The 24,719-nt window shown below is 49.7% G+C and overlaps 1 protein-coding gene across 1 annotated transcript in view; it reads right to left on the bottom strand.

Moving 5' to 3' along the window:
• Positions 1 to 24,719, bottom strand: part of GPC4 (glypican 4) — an 81,131-nt gene that overhangs the window by 46,278 nt on the left and 10,134 nt on the right.

Raw genomic sequence — 24,719 nt, forward strand, 5'->3', positions numbered from 1 at the left:
AAGCTCCTTATTTTGCATTTTTCTGTCATTATCCTGGGTGAAACTGGGTGTTTGCTTTGGAGAATTCAGACGGATTTTTTTCCTTCACCCTGAAAGATAACTCTCCCATAGAAGTCATATGGCTAAAGTTTGCTTGGTCAGAGGAATCAAAGTGCTTCAGTATGTACCTTAACTTCATTTTAAAATTTAAGAGATTCTTGTGTTTGTTGAGAAGCAATTCAGTCATAAAGTGCAATCGGTATCTGCCTGGTAACACAGCTTGTAAAACATGGCGCAACCCTTCAGTGGCTCACGTACTTTCGGAGGGAAAATCAGCCAGCAATGTTTTAAAATTACAGGCACAGAATATTTTTAATACCTAAAACATTATTGTTTCTAGCAGGGAAGCAGTTTAAGAGGTCTGCTGAACTTCAGGGACTAACACAGCCAGATGTTTTCCCAAGTGACCAGCAAGTTCAGTGCTTTGAACATCAGCTGCTGCCCAAATTCTGTTCTCAATTATGCTCCAGGCAAGTTGCTCCAGATTTTCCAGAGAATCTGGGCACAGAATCTGGCCCTATATAATTTGCTTTTAAACATCCTGTTGCTGCGCAGGATGAAGTTGTCTTCTTTTAGCACCTTCAGTGAAATGCTCCTCTCGGGTTTTGTGGGTGTAGTGATCTTCAACTCGTTTATCTGACACATCACGTAATGCAGCGACATCAGATGCAGATGGGCTGATGCTAAAGTGGTCCAAAACTTAGGTAAGTTGTGCAAATCTTTGTCAACACTGAAGACATAATCAAAACAACCAGTTATGATGGGAAGCTCAAACTTCCATCTCAGATGGTATTTTAAGTGACACAGCCTACATGTAAGCTGCCACGTTCTCTCCCATTTCACAAATCCCATTGCCAAACCTTAATCTTTGGCTGGAGGAAACAGATGGAGAAGAGAAGGCTCCTTCCTATCTGCTCGCACCCTGGAAGTCAGCAATAACCTCCAAATACCACAAAGGTTCATAAAGACTCGCAGTGAGAACTGCGAAGGACTGAGCAGCCCACTACGGAGAAAATAACCTCTTCAGGACAGGCTGTGACTCATCCTCTTGCTGAAGGGCTCTCTTACCTGCTAAAGCATCAGAAGTGCTTAGAAAAACAGAAGCAAATTCTGCACTGTGCAAAACAAAACCTGTCCATGACTAAGACGAGCGGTTCCGTGCTCTGCCTGCCCTGTGCAAGTATCTGATTCCCCCGACTGTAATCTGCCCCAGCTATCAAACCCGCGTGTCACTTTGCATGACTTTCTAGCCTAAACACGTTAGTATCTCTCTTTCAGATGCTTAAGGGCCTTTAAATATATATATATATATCTCATCCCTGAGAACTTCTTCTCCTAAATCAATGTTCCTTTTGCGCTACAGGGTTTGTTTGTTTTCTTTGGCATTATAGAGAGACCTTGACCAATAGATAATTCTGCCACAACTAATTTATTGCACAAGACCGTCTGCCACTCTTGAATTATGGAAGGCTCAGAGCCTGTTACAGGAAGCAACACTGCTTTGAGACAGCTTTCAGCACACGAAGAAAGCCTCGCTTTCTCTCTAGTTATTTTTCTCCTAAGGGAAGAGGCAGTCACAACGCTGAGCTAAGCCAGAACTCAGGCGCGCAGCCAAGCAGCCCGCCTGCTCTTCCTTCCCCGCTGCGCGACAGCCCCGACCTACAGGTGCAGCAGCGCTTAGTTTGGTCGGTCATTGAAAGCTGGGAAAGAGGTGCACGCATGATTTTCGGATCCTGCCCCCCAAATCCACCTCCATGGTTTACAAGCGCAGTGTGCAAATACGGCATAGCATCACCTGAAGCACTGCGCAACCCCTCGCGATTTCACAGATAAGTATACAAACATCAGCTTGAGCCAATATTGCACCGCTCCGTCCAACTCCAGCTAATAATTCAACAACAGCACAGAAAACAATTAGGAGGCCAACGCAGTCATAGTATTACAGAGCAATATAGATACAATACTGAGCACAGGCCTGGGCATTCCTAAATAAACCTACCTTACTAGCAAGCAAAGAGCAAATAATGCTAGCACTTAACGAAAAGAAAGTTCCCAGGAGAAGTTGCTTTATTTCACTTTGGATCTCCTTCCTCTGATGCTAATGCAGGACTAAGGCTCTTTGACACAAGGGAAAACAAATAAACAGCAGCAAAGTGATAATTACAGCTAGAGCAAACGCTAGTTTTGAGGTGTCAAAATCATTTAATTTCAAAACACTTGAAATAGTTCTTTCTAAATTTCTTTTTTTGGGGGGGGAATATGTTGGAAATATTTTACTTGAAATGCACTTCATGATTTCAGTAACCATTTTTATTATACATTCCTTCCTTTGGTGGTTATAATTTACATACCTCTAATTGTTCTGTGTTGGAGGAGTAGACATCTACCCTACTTGGCAAAATTCAGATCTACTGATAATGGGATTTCTTTTCCTTGTCATATTTTGCAGACACTTCTGAAGTAGTCCACAGATACCTCGAGATCCCTAAAACAGTGGTTTCTAACAAGTGCTCCAATTTATTTATTGATAAAGGAATACTAGTATTGGGTCAGGAGCTAATGTTACAAAGCCAAAATGTTTTTCTTTGACCCCTTTTGTCTCAGACTTGCACGGTGCTTCACCGGTGCACATGTGTGAAGCCACGCAAGGCAAACCCTATTGACTGGATCTGCACAAGCTTGATTTATTATTTGGTCCATCATTAAGAAATTGTGCTCCAAAATGCAACTCAGACATTCAGAAATGAATGACCAAGCAATCTAATTATGGAAGATATTCTCAGTCATGTCAGCACTATGTGGTCTTGGCTTCGGACCAAGAATTAGCTCTGTCTGGAGCCTACGAGCTCCTGCTATCGAGTGCTAATACAGGGGAGGATGCACTGTACTACCCCGTGTTAAAGAACAGACACTTTAGGACCATGGGCTGTTTTTTATGCCGTTTTCTGCTGCCGCAGAGGAAGTACCAACAGAGAACGCTTAAAGACATGGGGGCCCGTTTTGCCCTGCTGGGAGGGTCATCCTCAGCATCTCTCTGAGAATACCTCCCGGCCTGAGTGAAGCAACAGGCACTGGTACAACGGGCAAGGAATCTCATTTCCAGCTTTTATTTCAAATTAGCTGGTAGAGCTCACTGGTTTCTTTATTTGATCAGCGTCCATCCACAGGGCTCAGTCCCACACACGAATCTGTGGGGAGAGGAACAACACCACCACGCGGCATCGCTAGCCCGGGCTACAGATTCATCGCACACCCCGACGGCGAATAGCTACGGTCTCATCAACTAGGCCAGTCTCCATGGGTGGACACTGAAGGACAGCCTTGCCAGACAAAAGGTTCAGAATACAACAGTACTAAGACTGCGGCACACAGAGTAATGAAAATGATGAAATGTGGAAAGCAATCGTTGCCAGTGGCCCACATGCGCATGGACTGGTTATTTACACAGAAAAAACTAAGCTAGAGACAAGACCAAAGACAGCAGTCTTAGTTTTTTTCCTACTGGCAGTGAATTCTCACAAGAAAAAGGATTTAACACCATTATTTAGGCCCACTTAAACAGATATCTAATGTCTATGTGTATTATATAAAGAACACTCATTGTGCGTGCTCACTGTCAAGGACACATTCGGCAATAATTATTTCCCAAGTTAAAACTCATCAAACAATGCCCATACAAGGCAACTCTTCATCTACTGTTGAGTGCTAAAGACTCTGCAGCTTTCGTAATTTATCACCATACGAGCACAGCAAAATATAACTCTGCCACAGCTTCCTTTCAATTTATGCTTTTTATTGAATTGTTTGGCAGGGTTTGCAATCATCACTTTGGGAACTGCATGGCAAAAAGAACTTAAGTAGCAGAGAACTACTTGAAGTATCTACCGCATATGCACCCAATAGCTGCGACTTGTCATGGACTTGCAGCAGATCTTTCCCATGTGCTGTCACAGCAATACTTTCTATTTTATATTGCCTTTAAATACATAGAAAGAAATGACGGAACAAAATTACAAAGGAAGCTTACTCCTTGGCTAGTTAACAGTACACCTCTTTGAAACAGAGGTGGGGATATAAACAGGGAAACGCAATGGTACACGATGTTACCATTTGTACATTTAATGAAGTGTGCTCAGAAAGGTAACCTTGCAAACTTATGATTTAAACCATTACAGAAATCCCACATTTAGCAGACTCCAGGCACACACAGTTTAGTTTCTTCCAAATCAAGTACCTGTTTTGCAATGTGTTGGAAAACATGTTTCATCGAATGAGTAAGTGTGCAGCGCAAATTCAGGGGCTTCATTATCTTAAAAAGCAGTTCCCTTCACCAAACAACTCTCAAGACCTTTTCAAAATGTTGTTTCTGGACTTCCAGTCTCGCATGCGAGCCCAGACTGCTTCTTATTGACTTGACCAAGTTCATACTTTAAGTATATCAGGCTGCAAGACCAGCTACAGATTCATCTTTCAGGAAGAGGCTGATTGGGGGATAGCGGGGTTGCTATTTCTTTGAAACACTACTGTACACAGTCTAGTCCTTCACTGCAACTCAGCGAACAGCCCAAAAGCAGTTTACGGTCTGAGATGTTACTGCTGGACATTTCTTCCAACGTGAGAAAGCAGACTGTAGGGCTGTTCAAGCACTGGGAGGCAAATATTGTTCCGGGACCGGCACACACAGCACCACCGTTTCAGACTCGTACGCTCTCTCTTTCCTCTAACCCACATCAGCTTGTGTCATCTTTAAAAGAGTTTTATGACTTCCTCTAAATCAACTACAAAAGGAATCCCGACCTGTAATGCCGAACTCTAATCCAATTTCACACTAGACTTACGTTCTAATTATCACAGAATATTAGGCTTCCACCCATCATATATAATTGACGTGCTACTGAGGCTTTACAAAACCCCCAACAAAGACAGCAAGAAACACCAGCGTCACCCCCGAGCACAGCTCTGCGGCTCCTGCCCCACGTTAACAAGGGACCAGGAGCACAAAGCAAAGTGTGAGCTTGCGATTGACTCTGGAAGAGTCACTGAGAGAGACACGGCTATCGAACTGCGCGCCCAATCTGGCTGCCTCTAACTGTACCCAAAATACCACAGAGCTGCCAGTTTTCTTTGCTACGAAAACTCCTCAAGAAGTGGCCTTGGAGCTCCTGGCCCATTTGTTTGCTCTTAGTCCTACAGGCTTTCAGCACGGGCTCATCTGGCCCCTGCTGCACAACACACAACCACAACGGTCCTGCCCAGAAAGGCAAGGCTGGGTCGTTCTAATTTTGGATATTTCCTAATGAAAAGCACTACAGAAATGCAGATTGTATCTCGGTATACCTACATTTTGCAGGTGAAATGACACTAAGTTGCAAACACCAAAAGGAGGAAAAAGGCTCTGCTCTCAGGTGCACAGCACACCCAAAGTGACCCTACTGCCTTCTCCAAGCTTCTCTCACATATTCACACAGCTTGAAAGCACACCTTTTGCCTGGAATAAGCAAAAAAATTCAAATTATTAGCTGACATCTCCTATTCGAGTTTTCCTTTTTTCGCTGGTTGGTCACTCTTCACTGCTTGCTTTCAAGTGGTGCCGCCGCAGGACGTGTGTTTGTTTAACTAGGGAGAATACTCCTACCAAGACGGTCGCGTGCCAGGAAGGAGATGTCAAACAGCACCTAGACCCTGTTAGCGGGGACGACGCATCTGCGAGGGACGGCAGAATTAGGAAGCCCTACGCGCGCATCCTCCAAACGCCACGGTTCTGCCGTGCCCTCCCACGCTGCAAAAAAGAGCGGATTGGAACCGGCTGGGACATTAACCACCACATCTCCCTCGGTGTCCCTGAGCGTGGAGCGCTATTTCAAGCTTGAACCACAGTTTCTAATGCAGTCTGCATATTTCCACGCAGAAGTAGTTCTTCGCACAGCTTCCTCCCTCCGTCTTTCACAACTGGACACAAAACTACACGCCGCATTGCCAATATGAATCGTTCTCCATCTTACAGGGCACCGTCGCGCAACCGGACGCAACCTCCCTTTCTTCTTTCCCGTTTCCCCAAAACGCTTGCAACTCTCGTCGGGATTCGAAGCCGGGCGCGCGGCGTTGAGCCCTCTCCCAACAGCGGAGGACACGGCCCCAACGTGACCATCGCGGGCGCTTGTCCGCACCTCGCCGGCTTCCCACCTGCAGCCCTCTTTCCTCCTGCCCCGGAGGGTTTAACGCAGAAGACGTCCCCCCGCGCAGCAGGCTCCGAGTCCTTCCCGACAGGGCTACAAAAGTACTGCAATTTGGCAGCGTACGCCAGCGTGCAGTGTATTTAACATCCCACTCAATTAGCAACCGTTTTATATAAATGGTTTATTTGCCTTATTAATATTAAAGCCACTTGTTTCCCCTGTGCTTCCACTTAGGTTATTAATCAATGTGTGTTTCATTTTTTTGCTGATTACTCTAATGGCACAGAAAAATTCCCCAGGCTTGCAGAGAAAGTTTATAATATTGAAATGATTTTTTGCAAACCTGTCAAGCAGTCAAAATACACTCTTTGATACCCAAACCAAAGCCCTTTCACCTACGCTTAACAACAGTGAACTATTTTCAGTCAAGCTTTACTGCATCTGTTAACTCAGCTGCTAATCCATCTTGCAGGCCTGGGGAACTACAGAGCGTACAATACCTCAATGACATACCTCCCTTCAACACAACAAATAATCCTAATTATTTCCATAGCGCGCACCTACAGTTGCTTAAAATATCGTACACAACCAAAGTCTGTCTGGCTTTTATTTTTCCATTTTACTTTGTTGACAGCTTTGGGTTCATAAATTTACTGCCAAGAGGGCCAGGGACCGAAGAGAACAAGAGAGATTTATATCCATGTGTGTACATTAAGCCAAACGCACATTAGAAGCCTTAATTTTTTTCTGGAAAGAGCAGCTTAGGACACAAAGAAGGCCTTGCCTTCCATTCATTCAAGCCCAAACTATAACCGCAAAGCTTGTCTTCTAGCCCAATGACACAGACCCACCAAGAGACACATCCGTGAATGACCAAGCCTGGGCAAACGCTACCACTGAGGTCTACACGAGCGGTTTTGGGACAGCCCTCGAGGTGGGGAAGACTGTCTGAAACTCGTTACGTGTTCCCAACTCAGCTCTCCGGTCCAAAACAATGGACAAAAGCCTGTTGCAGCTTCACTCCCAGAGAAGCATCAACCAGTTAATCCCGCCCGGCTCTATCCCAACCCCAATTCGCAACCTTAGCTGCCAGCTGCATGCCGGAAAAGGACCTGGTCTGAAAGCTGGAAGGAAAACCTGCAACAAACCTGCAACTCAGCCACATTTCATGGCTTGGAGCAAGAGAGGGGTTCAGGTGCAGCGTCCAAACCAAGGTACTAGGCACCGCGGGAAGCAACTGAGGACCACACCAACCAGTGCGGCCACGATCCCACCATTAACTCCTGGGGCTTGTGGGAATTCCCAAGAAAATTACTTTCCGCATGGGAAAATCCTCCTTTGCCCTCCTCAGGGGTGGTAACGACTGTGTCTCCCACCCTGGGCTATCAGACCACCTGCGTGCGCTACCCTTACAACCAGGTTGTTGAAAGCTGACTTCCAAGCCGAGCTCCAAGTGCGTTTCCCGCTCGCTGTCCCGGCCCTCTGGGGAAAGAGGGGCAGCAATTCAGGTGAAAGAAAGAAAGAGATACCCAACCAAAGGCTCTGTTGGAGACTGCACGTCCTGCCTCTCCCCACACTGTGGGATAAAAAGCGACCCCAAAATGCCCCGTCCACCAAAGACCCAGGACAGAAGCTTGTGCCCTACTAAAACCCACATGAAAACCTCCCCCGCCTTCCCAGCGGCCGGATTTCACCCCCCAAGCAAGGAAAAGCTCCTGGAGAGTCCCCACGCCATGGAGGGCTGCCCCTCCAGGAGGAGGAGGAGGAGGAGGAGGAGGAAGAGCACAAGGAAGGAAGGGTACAACAAGTCTGGCAGAGGCACCGTTTCCGGCAGGGCCTCGCATCTGGAAGCGGAGCTCCCACCGCCGCCCCGGCGCTGCCGCCCCGCGAGCGGGAAGCCGCCGAAGCGGGCAGCGACACCTGCCCCGTAGCGATGGCAGCGGGGCCTGCCGAGGACACGGCCCTGCCGCCAGCATCCTCCCCACCAACGTCCCCCGCGAGCAACTGGTGTGGGCAGGGAAAAAGATATTCAACGTGAGCTCTTGAAAGTGCCTTTTTAAGCAGAACTAGATCTCAGAATTAAAAAAAAAAAAAAAAATTGCCAGAATCCTATATGTTTTTACCCCAAGTGCTGGGCAGGAGGAGAGTAGGCGGTTGCATTAAACCAGCCTTTGTAGCCCTCCCTGCCGGTCACGGTCAAAGCATCCGCGTCCGCCTGCCCGCAACAACGGCCCTGAACGGCTCCTTGATCCCGTGCCACCGGCGGGAATGTGCACGGGGCCCCCGGCACAGCACCGGCCGGGATGCGAGCGCTCCCACCTCGCCACCCCCCCGTTGTGCCGCCCCCGGAGGACCTCGAGGCGCGGAGGATTAAAAAAAAAAAAAAGATCTCGCGGGGTTTTAAAAGTTTGTTCGAAGTTAAGACCTGTTTACCTGAGGAGAAATACCACCAAGGTTTCATGTCCACAGGACAACCAACAATTTCCTCTCCAACAGGGTGGCCCGAATACTGCGAGGTTTTACACCCTGGAAAAATATGCTATGATAGAGCGCGCTTTCATTCCAACAAACAGGATATTGGCTCAATTAGCGGCACACCAAACATAAACCAGGCAGATGAAGATAATGCATTTGCGCAAACATCAAAAGAGAGAGAAACCGCACAAAGACCTGAATGTACAAATAAGGCAAGGGAAAAAAAAAAGAATACTACATAATTAAACTTATTATCTGTGCAAGCCCAGAGAGTAAAATAGCTCTGGTTAACTAGAGGATTCTCCCTGGCTCTAGCTAAGTCAGGAACCTTCAATGAAAACCAAGCCTTTATTTTTTTTACTTATTAAAAAACAAAAACGAGAAAACCCTACTACGCACCGGGTGAGAACTTCGCAAATGCAAGCTCTCTTCATCACCCCCGAACTCTTCAGGCATGCAACAGCTTTTGCAGTGTGTCTCTGCATACCTGCCCCGAGTCAGCCGTGGTACAGAACGGACAATTTATGCTGAAAATTATCTTTGTTTTTTCCCCACTTGTCCTGTGAGCAGAAGGGCTACACCGAGTGCTCGAGAGACCCATCTCCAGGACGGCGGAGGGAGGCGGAGGGCCCCACGCTGCCCTCCATCAGTCCCCCAAACCGTTCGAAAGCCAAACACTTTGAGTCAATAATTCCGAGAACATGGAGAGACAAAAATAAAGTTGTCAAGATAAAAATCCATTAAAAAGTACTTACAGTCAGTGATTGTACTGCACAATGCAAAGCAAACTGCATTTGTCTAGGAGATTTTATAAAAGTAACCCGAAAAAACACTGGGTATAATCTCATATAATTAAAGAAAAAAAAATCCACTGGGAACAGCAAATACACAGAATTACTAAATGTTCAGGCAGAAGGAATAGTAAAGAGAGGAGATCTGGCTGAGAGACAGTTACTTTCTTTGTGGGGCTTCTCATTTTTTCCTCAAATTCCCCATTAAAAGAGCAAACAAAGCCAAAAAACAGATTTGTTTTTTCCGTAAAGCTTTGGGATATTTGCCAAGAAACAGCTTTTAACCAAAATGGATTTTGCTACAAACACTGTCATTTGAACTAGAATATTTTTCGCTCTTAACAATATTCGCCTGTTACCCTTTCAGCCACTTTCCTTCTGCGCTTCCCCAGAGCCACCTACATGCTCCTCCTGGGACGCTCGCCTGCTCAGAAAGGCACCACACGTGGTCAGGCAAGAAAAACAGGAATACACCATTGGCAATAGCTTTTCCTCTTTTTTTTTTTTTAACATAGCTGATTCCAGTGTCAATGCATAAAAACGGGCTTCAGAATTGCACAGTAGTTTCTTGTGAAACGTACCCAACCTCAACTATCTGTGCCAGAGGACTAGTCATCTGCTGGCAAGTCACAGAGTTGGCAATAGAGAACCCTTGATAGCTTCAGCCATGTTTCGTGGTCATGCAGCCTTATCGACTTCTTGCAGCGGGCTGCCTGGTGATCGTGCTTCATTAAAAAAAAACTTTAAAAGAAAAGAAAAGAAAAGAAAAAAACCGCCCCTCCTCCACCCAGTGATCATGGCTTTTGGAGGCACTCTTTCTGATAAAGATCTCCCTAGTTAAGAGCTGCACAATCATATAAATTTAATGCCCACGTGATAAACCCCTCCAAATACGCTCTTCTGCCTACCTTTTGGATGTGGCCAGCTACATATGGGCCTGAGAGCAGTGACGTTTTTCCATTTGCAAAAGCAAAGCAGGCACATGCCATCTCACAAAAGGTAGCTAACATTTCCATTTATTAAAATGCACCAAAAAGAATAAAAATAATAACAGCATTTAAATTGGCAGCTATGACCCAAGCAAAAATAAAAAAAAAAACAAAAACCAACGATGTTTTTAATTCCTTAAATAAGAAACAAAGCTTATGAAATTCAGCCACAATTTCCTGTTTTCAGCTTAAAATAAAATTAAAGAAATTGCAGACTGCGAACAACTATATTGAAGGATAAGGTACAAATATGCAAATATCTGGAAAGTAGCAGGGTGCAAATATCTGGAAAGTAGCAGGGTGACGTTTTTCATCCATAGCGACGTACTCCTTCCCCCTGCCTTCAGCAGAGGGTCATCTCCACCAAGGAGGATGAGGAAGAGCTTGCTGCCTGCCTGGCTCCACGGGCAGCATTAACCACGACCAGCCTGGGAGGACAGGGCCCTCCCTCCATCCCAGGAGACACGGGGAGGAGATCTGGTTTTGCTCCCCCTGCTTTGCAAACAAAACCCACGCAGCCCCCTTGCTCCACGCAACTTCCCTTGCATCGCTGAGGCTTGCTCCCCAGCCTGCAAAGCCAGCGCGGCCGGCGCTTCCCGCCGGCCCGAGCGGACTTTGGACAGGGGCACGCCTTTTCACTACCTGCTTCCTCCTCCCAACGTGCCTTCCTCGCTCGGCGCTCAGGGGCACCCGCACCGCAGCACGCCCCCCCGATTCAACCCTTTCCCTGTCAGGGGAGAAGGGAAAAAGCAAGCAAACCTCCGTGCCGAGGGGAAATATTCCACCTCCTCAATTTGCAAGAGTATCATTTGCTTGCTCGCTTGGGGTTGTTTGGGGGCAGGAGTTGCGACTTCTAATTGAAAGCAGAAATGAAAAGGCGCAAAAGCTTTACAGCTCCAAGCGTAGCAAAGTCCAGCTATGGTCCAACAGTCAACTCGTGCCAGGAAACCGCGCACCCTCCCTTGCCTCGGCACCCTCCCGTCGTCCACAAGGACGCTTCAAAAAGACAGAAAACAGCTTCTGAGAAGAAGTGGTTAAAACCCAGGGGCCAAGAAAGGATGAACTCACTCAGGCATGTTGCCCATCTACACCTGCAAATAGCCACAAGTGAGTATCATCTTATAATCCAGCGTATCAAAGGCAGCTGACAGATCTGACAGCCAGCATGAATTACCCTCCCTCGCCATTGAGCGAAATAATGAGTGGTTTCGGTAATGAATCCATGTCTGGAGCCAGACTGACAAGTGTCAAGGAGAGCCAAGGCAACCAGAGACTCTCTAACCGCAACCCCTGTAATTGCTTTCCCCCAGCACAGGAAAGATTAAAAACTGGCCGCTAATTGGGCTGTCAGTTTGGAACGAGGACTTCTGGAGGCAAGGGGGCACGGAGGCCTGTCCCCCGTCACCAGCCAAGGAGGGGACGGTCCCCACGCACCCGGCATCCCGCAAACGCCTCCCAGGGCTGCACCACGGTTCGGCCCAGGGAAACGTTTCCGTTCGCCCCTTCGGGGCACCGCTGCACTTTCCGAGGGGTGGGGAGCTTGGCCCAAGCATTGGCCAATGCCAGCATTTAATTGAGAACAACTGGGTGCAATTTTCTTTTCAGTCCTGATTTGAAAGAGATCGGTTTTCACCCTGCATTAAAACCTGATCCTTCGGAGCCGTGTCCTGTGCCCCATCTCCCCCTCGCCTGGACTTTATCAGCCAGGAGGACAATCCTGCTGGCCTCCTCCACCTCCTGATGCACCGAAGCACGTTGTCCCTCTGTCTTCCCATCTGGCCCACGTTGAACTTTGCTCTCTTCCAGGTCTTCCAAAGAGCACAGAAATAAAAATGACCGACACGCTTGGTCTGATAGCCCATCTCCCTCAGGTCACGCTTGCTGCACGTTTAGCTCTAACCAGAGTTTCAAGACTCTTCAGCTCACCGGGGACGAACTCCAAGGGCCTCTGTTGCTGAAATCCTGCCTTATTCAAGCCAAGAGAAACCTGTGGCCTTTCTGCAAGAAACCGGCCTGAGCTTCAAGAGAAGGCAAGGTTCCTGCAACGCCTCCGACAGTATCACCATGGTTTCTCAAAACAAAACCACAGGCATGCAAAGTCCTTCTATAAAAGGACTCCTATCAGTATTAACTAAGCCTACATGATGAACGCTTGCCAGCAGAGGGATGTCATTTCGCTGCACAAAGTGACAGTTTTGCCATGCCAGCAAAAACAGAGCGCAGACATGACGAGAATCATTAATTTACAGAAAGTTTCCCACCAACTGCAGAAATATTTGCTTCAACAGGCTTGAAGCCTTTAAGGAGGAAGAACTCAAAATAACCTTCCCCCCCCCCAATTCACTATTTTCCATTTTTCATACGGAGAGTAAATCAACCTAACCTGCGCAATCCTACATGAAGAGAACATAAATACTGGATTTTGCTTCTTGCAAAATGGAACCATTTCCCTCATAGCCACATCCTGCCATTCCTAGCAGAATCAGGGCAAACAATTAGCCTTAATCCTTGTTAGTTCTGTATGTTTCCTTTAAATCCTGTTACCACATTCCTTCATGCAATCAAGTGCCTGTTAAACCCCAGTACGGTTAAGCCTGCCTCCTACAAGAAGGGTTGTGACCCCACGGTGCCTCCAGGCTCCTGACCTTTAGTTCCTGTTCGAGCCGCACCAGTCCGAGGGGTTGCAACGCTCACAGACTAATCTATCCTCGCTGATTATTTCTTAATCAGAAAGTCAGACATGAACCAAGAGTGCAAGCCTGACGCAGATGAAAGGGGGGGGTGAGGGATTAAGATTCACTTAAAGGAAATGTTACTTGTTGCTGCTTTAGGAGACAATTATGAAAACTTTGTCCAAAAGACAAAGTCTTTGAAGTCTAGCTACTTCCATATTTATAATGTTTGAGTCACTCCAGAAAGCCTCCTCCAAAGGAAACGGAGTTGAACTAATGGCATTAATTTATTTTGGAAGTTTATCCAAGCCTTTGCTTAAAGATAAACAATGCGCCTGAACGCGAGAGAACATTAGACCCGGGTTGGGGGGCTGCACCCGCCTTCCATAGCACTGCCGGACGAGATGGCATCGGCACGACCCCCAGCCTGCTACTCGTTCCTGAACAGGAAGGGCAAGAACGGTGAGAAATTACTGCTTTTCCTGGGGAGACATTCTTGAAATGCAAATATTACATAAAAGATTCAGCTTAGACATTTCAAGCACAATCGATGCATTTAAACATAACTGACTTATTAATGGCCAACAGCTAATAGGCTGAAACTATAATTCCTCTGTCTGGGAGCATGCCAGTGTTTCACCTAAATCTAAAAAATATTACAGCTACTCTATTGACGCATTACTGGAAGGCAAGGAGCATCTTCCACTCCAAAACATCCTCAAAACCAAAAGTAAAAAGACCTTATCACAAGCTCTTTTCAGGTCTCCACTCATTCTTAAAGCTAGTAAGCACGTCATTATTCTTAAACTCGCTTCCAGTAAAGACATGGAAAAAAGTTCACAGTAACAAGTCTTAGCAGTTACAAGAAACACTCAATACTCTTTAACACACCCAAGGAAAACCCTCCATGATACAGAAGTTTTACAGAGTGCAATTCTTGCAAGAACAGCACCTGCGTGTCAAGACTGCAAACTACTCTTTGCAGCCTGCCATATTCCTTTCAGTTTAAAGTTTAAGGCAACAAACCACCACCACCACCACCACCCCAAATAGTCTTTTCTTACTACAAAGATTATTTGAAAACACATGGTTAACATATTGCCAGTTTTGAGAGACACCCCAAAAGAGTGATGATGCTAACTTTTGGTACTTCAAATAAACAAATTTGAACTAATCAATCTGGAAGATCTGTTTTCTATTTGTGGGTTTGGGTTTGCTGTTTTATGTTTCTTTTTTCGTCTTCGCTGTTTGTTTGCTTTCAATTATCCAGCCCCTCCTTGTTCTAACCTCTAAAACTCAACATGCCGTGCTTACAGGGAGGCGAACAACACTACATGACACTCGGGCCGTTTGCAAATTTAACCTCGAGGACGAGCCGCGTCCAACGCGAGGAAAACGCCTCTCGGGTCGGCCAGCCACTTCAGTACTCCTGCAGCCTTGTTCTTTTGATCCTCCGCTTGGATAAACGCTCTGCTCCTTCTTCAAAAGCGGTTGCTTCGCTCTTAAACGTACGTGTTCGGGACCTACCCTGAGCGCCAGCGGCCAGGAACGGCACCGCTCGCTCCCCGCAGAGCTGCGGGAGGCTGAAGGCAGCTCCGGGCTTGGCATCCTCACCTCTCCGGAGCAGGAGTTATTTGCCTGTTTCGCAGGTCATCAGGAGGCAGCAAGCACCCTTTACCAGATGTGGTTTTTATCACTTGGAGTGGAACTAGTATTTTCTTTATGGGAACTCTCTTTTTAAAAAAATGTATCAGATCACCGTGATTACAAAAGCTTCACTTACATGCTCAAAAGCTCCTATAAAACCTCTAGTTCAAGGTTTATTTGGTCTAGGTGTTTTTCAACTTGGAGAAATGACTTGCAGACGCAAGTAATTTGTCCTGTAAGCTTTGACTGACCACTTGTTCAGCAAGCTCAAACTGCGTCTGCCTTCCGAGCAAAATTCCATAAACTCACTGACCAAAAGATGTTCTTTTAAGAATACTTCTTTAAAGAAAAAAAAAAAAAGAGAGAGAGGGCTTGCAGCAAAAAGGAAGTTTCAATTACTTTGTGAAATCAAGCAGAAAAATTAAGATCCAAGCAAACTTTATTAGCTCTGACAAGCAAATGCTGGTGCCTTTGTTTCCCATATGCACAAAACTTTTACTAGGTGGTGGGTGTTTGGGTTTGGGGTTTTTTCTTTTCAAGCCAAAAAAATATGTATCCATTTTTACAAGGTGCTTTGTTACCGCTGGGATTTGTAAAGACATTCAAACTACAGAACCGACACAGAACTATCACAAAGCAGTTGATTTTCTCTGTGCTGTTTGCTGCAAGCATCCACAAACATTTCCATGTGTCAATACTACTTCACAACCACATTTATCTATAAAAAAACACATTAATAACCCCTTCCACCGCCTACAGAGCTCGACGTGCAGAGTTACAGTGCAAGTGATAACTTCAGAACTTAGAGCAGGTTAAGAGACTCTGGAAAAAGATGCGCACAAAAGGCCAGATCTTCAAACGTCTTTTGCATCCACACTTTTCAAGATAGTTTGGCTGCTGCGAAGCATTTAACATGCAGTTTGTGGACTGCAGATCTCTGGTGGTCTGGGGTGCTCTCAGGCAGAGGGGTGACCGGAGGGGTCTGTGCAAGCACACACACAGGCAGCAGCCTTACTTTGCAATGCAAGGGGCTGTCCCTCCTCTGGATTTTTTTTTTTTCCCCGGGGCCCACAAGCTAAAAAAAAGTTAAGAACAGCTAAACTAGATGAAACTGAATTATCTACCGCAAGGTTTGGCCCTAGGGAGGTCGTGCTGAACAAAGCGTCTCCTCTGTCAGGATCCTCCGCCGGCCGATGCTACCCGCTCCCCAAGCGCCGACGGCTGCCAGTCTGTGGAGCAGTTATTCCCTCCCACCCCCAAAGAACCACAGAGTCTTATTTGCCTAAAAACAAAATTCAGTCCAACAGCAGGTCCCAGGCCAGACATAAATGAGACTTCAGTTATAAGTGGAAAGTTTTCATTTTCACAGCAACAGAGAGACACTTTGGTAGCCAAAGGGGCTAAAGAGCTTTCGGTCTGGTCCACGCTTGCAGTTCCCCAGTTGTTTCCCCCAGTTTAGCTTAGTGCAAGACAAGTTTCTCAGTCTGGACACAAGTAAAGTCCCTTCCAGGGAAAGCAAGACCTAGAGCTCGTCCGAGTTTCGGGCCCAATGTTTTGGCCAGGAACCTCCCGTTGCAGCGCATGGAGAAGGGCTTTCCAGAACGCACATCCATGCAGGCGGGTGCGAGCTGCCCGGGGCCAACCCCAGAAATCCAAGCAGGAGCCAGCGAAGCCGCGCAAGCAGCCCACGCGGTGCTTTGCCCTGGCAGGAGCGCTGCATCAGCCTGAGCCTCGCGGCGCTTCCCGTTTCCACACCAGCGAGGACGGAGCCGCAGGTGCCCCCGCGAGGAAGCCCTCTGCAAGGTACCCCCTCCGCGAGGACCGGCCGCCGGCGTCCCCCGGCAGAGCCCGCACCGACCCGCTCCTCCATCCACGGCCAGAGCAGCGACGGCGCCAAAACGGAGGGGAAACTGCAGCCGCCGACCCAGAGGGACTTCTCCAGATTATCACGGGCTCAGCTAAATTTGCGTTCAGCTGCAGGAATCCAAGTATTCACGCACTACGAACACCCACTAAAGCGGCAAGCTTGTGGCACGCTTCATTTTCAGCCCTGCCCACAAAGCACGTTGGGGCTTTCCTCGCTCTATCAGCAACGCCGCCAGTATCTCGCTTCAGGCTGATTTCCTGAAGAAGCGCAGCGAGTCTGATGGCACTTGATGTTTCTCTCTGCCCCGTGTCTTCCCTCCTCCCACGACTTTAGAACCAGCTTTCCCATTTCAGCTAGACCAGAAAGAGGCACCAATTAAGGGGGCTTCAGAAATAATTAGCTGACATAAATCTGACGAAAACCTGGCTTGGGGAAACCAGCCCAAAGGAGGGACTCTGGAAGGGATGGCAAGCAGAGCTCGGTCTTTACACCTCCTCTTCCACCGCCGCCGCCGGGCCACAGCACGCACATGTCCTTCCCGAGTTCAGATTTAGCGGTGGCAGTCGGGACCTCGCACAGTCCCTCCCGTGGGACGGACTCTGCGGTTATCAGGTCCCGGTAACGCATCTGGCTTGGGACCACGCGATTGGCCTGAGAAAGATGACTTGGATGTTCCCTGTGTTACTTCTGCTTGGGCAGAATCTGCACCGAGTCAGCTTGACAGAGGAGGACGCCACCCAAGGACATGCCATTTCCACGCGCTGCCAAAGCTGGCGATACCCTCACCCCACATTAATCCAACGACACACACGCGCGGCGACTTCCGACCTTGCTCCGCTTACCCTCGATAACCTCAGAAGGCCGGAGACGGCCATAAATTCATCCCTTTCCAGGCAGCATAGGAGGACGGCATACAAAAGCTAAGCGACCTTGTGACTCCCTGGCCCTCCCGAAGGAAAGCGCACCGGCCAAACCAGCCGTGGCCTTCCCATCTCCGCCACCTCAACGTCTGCCCTCAGAGCCACAAACACGGCCCCCCCGGCCAGCCCGGCTCGCCACAGCCAGCAGAAGACAGGGTACGAGGGAAGTTAATGAGCAACTCGTGCGTATAATATTCGGGGGGAAAATCATATGCTGCTGCCTACAGCAGGACACCACAATCTGACATGGCTTTCCAATTTTAAAGGTTAAAAACTCACCCCAGCGCATTGCGGCAAAACCCAGGAAAGAACATTTTGCTCAAAGGGAAAGACAGCACTAAAATGAGGAGGTGGGTCAGGCTGAAATCTAAACAGGTCCACCCGCACATCCATCCTAGGGTCACTGTTTACAACCGAGAAAGGCATCTTTATACACAAAGATTGCGCATTAGTGGTTCCTGGCTTTTTCCTGGAAGAAAAGCTGCTTTTTAGCTGAACTTTCTGAGAACTGTTAGTGTAAATATGACAAACCTCCAAAAATGCACAGGGCTGAGCCTGAAGCGTCGCCGGGAGAAAGGCAAATAAGCAGTGCAACTGGAGACGGAGGAAGTCTAGCACCCCGAGCTCGGAAACGCCCAAGGTGTGACATTCCCGAGACCTTTGAAATGCCCTGAAATTGGGCCATTGTGCACAGCTAAGAGCCGGGGAAGCAAAGAAATCATCCCGTCAGCAGCAGCGTAGCCTCCAGCCGCAGGAGAGTGCACGCGTTCTGCCAAAAAATGCATTTACACCCTCAGGAAGCCCCCTTTTATTTTGGGGGGGGGGGGTCCGACCTGGTGGCTCACTCGATCTTCCCCCTGGCCATGGAGCAGCTCTCCCCTCCAATCCCCCGGGGACGGGACACTTCGGAGGCAGCTCCCTTTCCATTTCGTTCCTCAGGGAACTTTATCTCCCCTTAAACAAATCGCCTCAGAGCTAAGACCAGGGCTGAGTTTGTAAATAAGATTTTTACCTGAAAAAAAAAAAGAAAAAAAAGTTCTTTTAAGCCCCTGCCTGCTGCTCCCACCAAGTGTTACTTCTTTAACTGCCTGGGCATCTGTTACGCACGCGATCCAGCTTTCACACAAGCAGTTTCTGTGTTCAACCAGCATAATGTAACCTATGTCAGAAAAGCCAACCTTCGCCTGGAACAGACTTGTAATATATTCCCCCGGTCTGAGCCCAGAGGGTTGCCAGTATTTGTGGAAAAGGCAAGGCAGAGTAGTTTAACGTACTGTGGAAGAGGCGAGAACAGGGCGGGGAGCGAGGGGAGAAAGGACCACGATAAGAATATCACAGAATTAAAAATTCCTCCGCCTCGTGCCCCTTCCCTCCCCCACGAAGCCAACCACGAGCTCTATCTGCGGCCGGGCTGCTTTGCTCGGCTGCGAAAGCCCGCGCTATCGGTCTGGAGGCTCCCACGAGCGCTCCTCCTCTCGTTAGCATAGATAAATCTCCAAATCTTTTCAACAATTTGCAAGCCAGCTCCTGCGCCACAAAGTTTGTTTGAGCAAAGCCCTTCCAGAACAGACTGGGGAGCCCCAGATGAAAGGCACCGGGCGCGCGGCCTCGGACCTCGCGGGACCGACCGTCCCCGAGGAGGGCACCAGAGCACGGGGCTGCTGTCATCCTTCCCCCCAGCGCTGGGGCAGCGGACGCAGGTCTCGTCTCAAAGCCACCGGGCTCTTGCAGCGGAAGCCAAGATGCTACTCAATACCAATGGGTTTGCGAAGGAAAAAAAAAAAATCAGTAAAACAGGTCTTCTATGCAAACGGTTTCAACTGACTCTCTAGCCTCCTCCAAACAGAGAGCACTATGTGCCTTCTGGCCATCTTGCTTTCTAACCTACGCGGGATTAGTAGAGCAATGTCTCTTGGCCTCCGTAGAAGCAGCTTCACGTCACTTGCTTAAGACAGTCTTTTTCGTTCTTCCCACCCTGCTCCCAAACCCGCGGGCCGCTTCGCACACGCACGCTTCCCCAGCGAGGAGCCCGCAGCTGCGGCAGCAAGCAACCGAGGAGGGGCCGGCGGCCGCCGCAGACGCAGGAAACCTTCCTCTTCTGGCAGCCGCGTCCGCGGCAGCTTTGCATATCCCGCTCGCCAGACGGATCGCGCTGCCCGCGCCAGGTGAGCCATCCAAGCGCTGCCTCTTTCCGCCTTTGCAGAGACCCTTCCCCGGCTTGGAGAGGGACTTAAAGATTAGGTGGGCCTTGCAGCCACGAGACAGCGACAGGTCCCGTGTCCTCTGCCCCAGAAGGTATTTCCCCCTCTAGCTAACGCGGAGCCCCATCGCGGGTGTTTTTGACGGAGCGCGTTTGGGAGACCTGCGCGCCGAGCGCGGGCGAGCGGCCCCGGTGCTGCCGAGACCTCGCACCTGCACAGCCCTATCCGACGGGGCTCCGCCAGCCTCCCGCCACAGCTCGGTACCCCCGCGGCTCTCACGCACGGCCGGTTCGGTTATGCAAACAGCGCCGCTGACACGCTACGTTCCAGCCCAGCAACGTGGAAAAAAACCAGGCCGGCTGAAAGCAGGGGCCAACCGCACCACGGCTTTCACGGGCAGGTACCAGCACGGCTCCGTCTCGTCTTTCTAAGCATCTTCCTGACCAAGCTGGTTGGGCTGCGGGGCGGGGGGCGAGGGGGCTGCAGTGCAAACAGGACTTTGTCCTCCCCCTCCCAGGAGGTCCCAAATCCGCTCGCCCAAAGGTAAACAGCCGCTGGTGCCCCGCGAGCCCCGGGGCGCAAGCCCGAGGCAGGGCCAGCAGCAGCCGCGGGACGTGGACCTTTGCAATGCCAGGACGCCCTCGTCTCATCCCGGGACGGTTTTCAAGGTCCCTCTCCCTGAAGCAAAAACAGTCTATAAAAAGTTTGCAGCTAAAAAAAGGAGAGAGGGAGACAAGAAGTCCCCGCAGCAGGGAGGCACTCGGCGACCCGCAGCCGACACGAAGCGCCGCTAGAAACAAGGCGCCGCTGCCAGCGCCGAGCAGACGTCCTCTGGGTGCCGCGCGGCCGCCGCGGCCGGGCACGGGCCCTCCGGTAAGCAAACGTTTTAAGCGTTCAGTCCTGCCAGGGCCACAGGCTCGGAGTCAGCCCCTGCGCGGTCTCATGCTATTTTCAAACAATGACATTTTTCCAAAACAAAGTGTTTTGCAATCCCTTTCCTTTTCAAATAAAAAGTGAAATTCTCTTCATTCCTCCTTCGGTCAAGAAGCGCAACCGCAGGAATAACCACTAGCTCCAAATATACCGGCCCGCCGTTAAAACGGGAAGGCAGACGGCACCCGCTCCGGACACTCCTGCACCGGGCTGGCACGAAGCAGCTGTCGCTGCACCAAGAGCCGCTAGCAGAAGATCTCCCGAATTCTCCAAGGTTAAATTTTAACTTGAAACTCTTTAACTAAACAGCTTGACTTGTCTCCTGAACCCGGCTCCCTTAATCGCGGCATTTCGTTTAATCTAACTTTCAAGCGGGGTTCTTGGGTTACATCTCGTTTCCCAAAACGAAAAGGCTCAGTGGATCGGAATATTAGAATATACGTATTATTAAAAAGCCAGGGTGTTGAAGATGACCTGTTTTTCATAGCAACGCACACATTTCCAGGTCCTAACAAAGGCACAGTAAACACAGTTCTACATCAAAATGTAACTGAGGCCATTAAAACTCTTTGCTCCGAAAGAAATTAATATGAACCAAATCCCAAGAAAGCAGATTTCATGGCACAATCCTCCTATGTTAACTGCCCAGTAGTCTTTCAAACCGCCAGTCCAAAGGCAACATACAGTAAAATTTACATTTTGTGGTCATTCACCCACACATCTGGTGCAAAGGCCTGCACTTTAAAATAAAAACCCACTGAAAACATTTCTGGAAGAGAGTCACAGTTACCAAAAAAAAAAAAAAAACCACCTTGAGACGGAGCAATTTAATCACAGAAAATACACATGTAGCTCCTGGGTTCATCGGGGAGAACACAAAGGGTTAAAACTTGCTGGGGACTCATATGGCAGGAGTATGAAGGTCCTATTTAAAAAGAAGAATCAGAAATAAGGAATTTTGCCAGTTTTTACCCCTGATAAATCCGCATTCCAGTCTGTCAGCTATCTTGTTATCCCTAGAGCTGCTGAAGTGTCTTTGGCTGTAACTATGCATGACTCCGGCTTTGAGTAATGGAAATAAAGTATGTGCATTGAAACTCCAGCGTTCCTTTCTCAAACACAGAAGAAAAATGCGGAGCAGGAAGAGATCCTAGAGCAGCTCAGGGATTTTATACATTAAGTGGGAAACCTGCACTCGCCCTGCTTCAGCTGTCCGCCCTAGCAAACCCGCATGGGAAAGGATACCCACAAGTTTTAAACAAGATGCCAAGTTTTGGCCTAATACGGCAGCTTTTATTGTCTGCAATAACAAACAAACAAATACTCTTCCAGATTCACAAGTCCAGGTTAGCTGGCAATTCATAACCAGCAAGCATTTGGAAGCAGTATTGTAAAATTAAACAAAGCTATCATTTACAGGAAACCCTGCCTCGAGTACAAATTATAGAGTTGTTAAGTTTATCTGGCAATGCCTTGCCCCTGAGTGCTATATAATTATTCCTAAATCTTTCAGGAAAGAATGCAAATATTTTAAAGCCATAACTCACTGACAAGGCGGAAGCGTCGTTTAACCTTTTGCGCATATTTTGATGCCTAGAAATTAACCCTCGCTCGCCACGGCGACTTTGCCGCTTCCTGCAGAGTTTGGGTGCCGGCAAGGGGGGCTGCGAGCACGGCCCGTCCCCGGGCTGCGGCAGCGCTTCAAGCCGCCGGCCACGGAGCGCCGGCCATTCCCGCCCACGTGCATGCTGTGTTTTAAAAGCAGATGGAGCGCCGGTTTCGAGCAGCGCCGTGCCGGGAATATTCCCGGGAACGGCTGCGAGGCTGCTGGCCCTGAAAAGGCTGGCTGTTCTCGGGGGCCGCCCGGGTGTCGTGACAAAGTCCGCCTTATATTATAAAGGAGCCTTTAATAAAGTAGAGCGCTATGTTCTGCTGACTTTTATTAGCTACAGCCCGGCCGCAGGGGACCTGGGGCATCTCCGCGTCCCTTCAGCCGGGCAGCAGCATCCCGAGACCGGCCCGTGGAGAAGCAATCCCGCGGGGGCGAGCTGATGCGAAGAGCCGCGAGAACGGGGCAGAACTGAGACGACGGATGAGAAAGGGGGGGGGAAGCTTTGTCAACACATCCCTCCAAGCATATTTCTAAAGAAAAAGTCATTTGCCCGAGTGACGCAGGCGTCCTTCCTCCAGCCTCCCATCTGCTACGCCGGCAGCGCAGCCCGGACTAGCACCCACCGCCTTGCCAGGGGTTCGTCCCGCTCTGAACCGGCGCTGGGTGGCTTTGCGCCACCGAAGCTAGCTAGATGAGCTACGCTGTGCGTGCCTTGACTGCGGGAATGGCCCTCAGGGCTGCTCTTAAACCATAAAGCACCAGCTATTATGCTAAAAAGGAAAAAAAAAAAAAAAAAAGGTACCACTCGAGCTATTGTATTTTCCTCCAAGTGACATTATTTATTTAATAAGAGATGCGCGTTGGGCTCTACCCTCCGGCGCTGCCGTTCCCGCACGTGCTGGCTCCAGGAGGCAGATGCCGGCAGCCGGTCACACAGACGCTAACTCCACCGTTCGGAATTGCTCGGGCACGGAACGCAAACAAGCCCTGCCTGCATCGAGGTTCGGCTGCAGCAGTTACCCCAGGCGCTATATAGCCGAGGATGCGTGCTAACCGCCGGCGAGGAGGCGCCGACACCGAGCATCTCGGAGGCAGAGCGCCCGGCTCCCCCCGGCTCGCTGATGAGATCTGTCAGGAGATTCCCTTCCTTGACGACAGCTAAAACCGAGGGGGGGTTGGTACAAGGCTGAGAACTCTGCTGAGAAATCCCGCAAACTGGCTGGAAACCCAGCTCCGTGAGCATGCCGGTAGGCTCCGAAGCGTGACCCAGATCCTTCAAGAAGTCGCTCCGGCGGTGTAGATCTCCTTCGTTTCCTCCGTCTTGCAATTAGAGGTGCGGAGCTTTTAAGCGCTCCTGAGCAGGGGAAGGGAGGCCGGGCCGAAAAGCACGGCGCAGCGCCCCAGCGCCCGGTCCGGCGGCCGGCAGCGCTCCGGGCCCCGCCGCGGCCGGGCGCCGAGGAAGGAGCACGCGGAACCGCGCCAAGGAGCGAGCGCGCTAGAAGAAAGCAGCCTCATTACGAGCCCTAATGAAAGCTAACCACAATTATTATGTAAACAGCACTGAATCATTAGCAGACACTATCAAAGCGATTTTTTTCCCCCACGGAGATGCAGCAAAGCGTACGGGCCGATGGCATCCTCAGCTTCATGTCCGAATCGAGCCAAAAAGCAGGAGGCAGCATGCTTGTTTTGCTTCGGTCCAGACAAAATCGGTGGCCCAGCGCTGCCCGGTTATCGGAGCGCTGGGCTTCTGCCAGCCCCGCGCTCCCGGCGTTGCTCCGGCGAGCGGAGTCCGTCGCTGCCGCCGGTACCTCGACGCCGCGGGGGGCGAAGCCTCGCTCCCACCGAGGCATTTTGCGTTCCTCCAAAACCGGCCGGCCGCCGCGCTCAAAACCCCACAGGCGGGCAGGCAAAGCGCACGGCGGCGGCAGCTGAACGGCCGGCGGAAGGGGCTCGCAGGGAAGGCAAGCTGCTCCGAACCCCCGCGATCGCTACGCGGTAGCTACCACGTTTTTAAGAGCATATACCTTTTATCCTGGCACAGCCGGGCCCTGGCCGCCCCAGCCCACCCTGCTGCAGGTCGCCACCATCCCGCAGGCGGATGCTCCCTTTCCCACGCTCAAGCGAAGGACAGACCCCAGGATCGGTCCCCGTTCCTCCTGCACATCCCAGCAGGAGAAGACATCCACCCGCGCAAAGGCAGAAGCACCCACAGCCACGGGGACGGCTCACCGCCTGCACGGCGGCGCGCACTTAAATAGCAGGGAATTATTTTCCATCAGGCTTATAATTGCTCTGCTTTCCTTGATCACATAAATGCCCTGTCGCCTTGCACGGAACAGGCCAAGAAAGTGCAGAGCCTTCAGAGGGTTATTTCTGCCCCCCTCTTACTGCTGC

Source organism: Apteryx mantelli, chromosome 13 (assembly GCF_036417845.1).
Source record: "Apteryx mantelli isolate bAptMan1 chromosome 13, bAptMan1.hap1, whole genome shotgun sequence".
NCBI classification, from domain to species: Eukaryota; Metazoa; Chordata; class Aves; order Apterygiformes; family Apterygidae; genus Apteryx; species Apteryx mantelli.